The sequence below is a fragment of the Rattus rattus genome, chromosome 11 (assembly GCF_011064425.1).
Source record: "Rattus rattus isolate New Zealand chromosome 11, Rrattus_CSIRO_v1, whole genome shotgun sequence".
Classification (NCBI taxonomy): Eukaryota; Metazoa; Chordata; class Mammalia; order Rodentia; family Muridae; genus Rattus; species Rattus rattus.
The window spans coordinates 10,210,856-10,214,888 of NC_046164.1; positions in this window are offsets into that span (position 1 = coordinate 10,210,856).

The window sequence follows — 4,033 nt, forward strand, 5'->3', positions numbered from 1 at the left end:
ACACCCATCCACACAACAAAAACAGCAATCATTTAATTCCTTTTCTCAAGTATTTATTCAAAGCAGTTTCCAATGACATGTTAAATGCCACATTCAGGTACCAGAATTAACAGATCTCTTGAAATCCCTTTCAATATTAAAAAAAAACAAAAAACAAACAAAATAAAAAGCCGAGGTAACCTTGCCTTCAAATCCTAGAGTGCAACAGAATATAACCAATCAAATTACAAACATATACAAATTAACTTTGAAGTGTTGCCAACATCATTCCCCAAATTGGAATTCTAAGACTTTTATCAGTGTATTTAATGAGTGTGTCTATCTGATATTTAAAAATTCCTCCCACTGCAAGTTTATAATAAAAAATTTGGACTGATCTAACACCCTCATCTTCCATAGAATCTACTTCTTAAGCATTCTTAAACTGGGGAATTAATAACCCAAGGCTTCCTTCCTTATGTTATTTTCGAAGGTCTTTCCCCTCAACTTGGAAGTAGCATCTTTCACCTTCATAAATTATATAGCTCCCTCTTTATCTAAGGCTGTTTATAATAAAGCCACCACTCAGGTCAACGGAGTAAATGCATAATGAGCCCAACTCAAGACAATGTGAGTCAGCCCGTTAATACATAATGCAATAAATGACTCATGTCACTGGTAAGAGGGTCAAAGTGCATACAGACTATACTGCCTATAGAATTTAAAAGCCACAAAGCCTAAGCACGTCCCCAACCATGGCCACGTGCTGTTTCCCCCCACTTACTGTTGTCATCACGTATCCTCACTATAATGCTAACAATCTTTTGAATAGTTTTCTTCCACAGTAGAGCCATCACCATGGCTAATACTTGGGAGTTTATGTGAAATAAGGAAGCCAGGAAACAGTGCTGTACAACTGATGCAGGCACAAGTCTACAGGCCTCCTTCAAGTACATTACAAGCAACCTCCTTCCAACCTACCAGATTACAGGTAACTGAGAGCAAATTCTAACAGCAAACTGAATTTGCACAGAAGGGTATTTATCTGGCTAGGATCTTTTTACCCAAGGAAATTCAGACAAGACTTCTCAACTGTTACAACTTTAATGTGGCCAGCAGTGAATAGGATTTATCACACACACACACACACACACACACACACACACACCACAGAAGCACGCATGCGCGAATTTAATCCCAGCACTGGGGAGGCAGAGTCAGGACCTTTGTGATTTCAAGGCCATCCTGGTCTACAGAGCAAGTTCTGTGATGGCCAGGGCTACACAGAAAAACTGTCTCAGGGGGGCTGGGTGGGCGGATGCATGTCATTATCACAGTTAAGCATGGATCTATGGTGTGACAATGTCAGAAAAAAATCAAAAAGGCATACATTTATATATACTAGGTAGTGGGTTCAGTGGTTCTGGTTGTCAGGAATCCTATTACCTCAACATCCTAAACACAAAACTCAAAGTGGAAGGTAGTCTAAATTAAACAAAAATTCAATAAAAGCACACGAACAAGTTTCTAATGTGCAGGACGTAAACCCTGGGAACTGGAACTTATTCAGGATGAGCTGTCCTAATCAACAACTTTCAATTCTAACTTGGGAACAGCATATAAAAGTGTTAAATGAGAAACTCCAGGAAGAGAAATGACTCGCCTGGTAGTATATACTTAGTAAACCAAGATCCAGGGCGCTCATTGCTTAAGGGCTGGCAATAAATACTAGCAGGTCCACCACATGTACACTGAACTACAACTCTAAAATGAGCTGTCAACATTTTGACCTCATCTCTCTCAAACTTTTCATCACCCACCTACACACACACACACACACACACACACACACACACACACACACACACACACACACACACACACACACACACACACGCCAACATTCTTCTGAAAACTCTACCAGGGCTTGTTAAGTGTGGGGTGGGAGGATTTAAGAGAAAATAAGCTTTACAAGTCTATGAGCAAAGGTAAGGAAACTGCTTGTCAGCACGTCCCTGCAAAGCCCGCAATGGCCTAAGTGGTAGCCCAAGTACTGGTAGACATATGGGGAATGAGAAAGGACAGGTTTCAAGTCTGATGTAAGACCACCACATCTTCCAGCAGCCACCGGACTCGCCCATTCTAGTGTTTCTGAAGCAACTGTGGTTCTCTGGACACATCCATCTGCCTTCTTCCCTTAAAGAAGAGATTAAAAACACTGCAAGCCAGATTTACCCTTCGGGCAGGGTGAAAACTCCAGTAACCCTCACCAGAGAATAAAAATATCTATTTTAAAGTGCTCCACTCCTCAGTGGAAGCAAAGGATCAATCATTCAGCATCCACTGAAAACTTTGAACAGGAACAAGTCCAAGCAACAGGATGTAAGGGAAGACGCCTTGCATGTGTTTTCTCTAAGCTCCTCGGTTCTGGCCAATGCCCAGGTCAGCCTTGGATTGGGCTCAAGGATCCACTTCGGCCTTCCCACGGTTGAGATTACAAGGATTATGCTACCAGTAAAAGCCTTAGAGAAGAAAAAAAAGATGAAGGGTACACTTAAGATTGATTTTAATAGCTTGGGGAAGAGGGTGAAAAATTCTAAGATGAATTTCGCTTTTATTTTAAATTGTAGAAACTAGAAGTAGGGAAAGTTTCTGCCCAGGCCTCATGACCAACAACAAAGAACCAAAAACCAAAACAATCAAAAAACAACAAAAGAACATAAAAACCCATCCCAGTAATTCATAATCAATTCACATATCCCAGATCTGAAGTTTTGAGTTCAGTTAAAGAGGCCACTGGGTGCTTAGACTGAACAGTTCAGTGACAAGGTAGAAATCCTACTTAAAAGACTTCATGTAAGACCTAGATTCAAATTAACAAACCCCCTCACCAAACCCGCCTCTGTCCAGCCCAACTAGGGACACGGCTATGGTACTGAAGACCAAGGTCTCAATGTTTGGAAAACATATGTCCAAACAAGTGGAAGGATTTAGGAAATTAAGGACCTAATTGAGAGACACAGGAATCCCTGAAAAGCCAATTGGCTCAGACTGGAAGATGCATAATCAAGAAAAACGAAGCCAACAATAAGACTTATACAAATCGAAAAGTTCAAGAAATAATCAGTGGCCAGAAAAATGTCTAGGTCAACAGTTAATTAACCTAAAACAGGTGTGAGGATGTTTTTAAATGTGACTTAATGGAAACAAAATTAACATAAAAAACAAGTTATCTACTACTCGTGAAACATTAAGTCACACTGTGAAGACTTCCAATCTGGAAGTTGGCTGAGGGCAGTGACTTCCTACTTTCCACCAGCACAGCTGTTTAGAGACACTTGGCCTACTCCAAGATCAAGACTAATCCGACAGCAGCTCATGCTCAAACTGCCAATGCTAACCCCAACAAGTTTTTGGTGTGATATTTATGCAAAACCAGCATAGTAAAGTATGTTAATACCAGTTAATGTATTCAACTGACCACGTGACTTACTCAGACACAGACTAGTCACCTTTCTGTAACAGGCCAGATAATTATGAACTGGGGCTTTCCCGGTTAAGCACACACACCTGCCACTGTAATACAGAGCAGGCATATGTACACGAATGGACACTTCTGTGTTGCAATGCTTTTTACAATGGGCTGCAGCCCTCATCATAGATGTCTCTCATGAACTTTCAACTTTACAGCTTATCATTAAAATATCTTGTGGGGAGGTCAAATTCTTAGGACACAATTCACCATCACAAACTCAGGCATTTGACCACAGACTCACTGTACCCACTTCTCATGTGACTTTCTAACAGCTATTCTCAAGTCTGGTTCCAATTAACTCATCAAACTTAAAACTTACCAGGACTGAACACACAACAGTAGTAACTCTAACTTGTCCAGCCAAGTCGAAATCAATGCCCTGAATGCTAAAAGCGTAAGAGACTTACCCATTTGAGTAATTTCACATAAAGCAATGATCCTGACTGAATCCCGAGGTTACACCTTACCTACACCCCTTTCAGATGACAAAACTTTTAGGAGCATCTTACCTTTAAATCC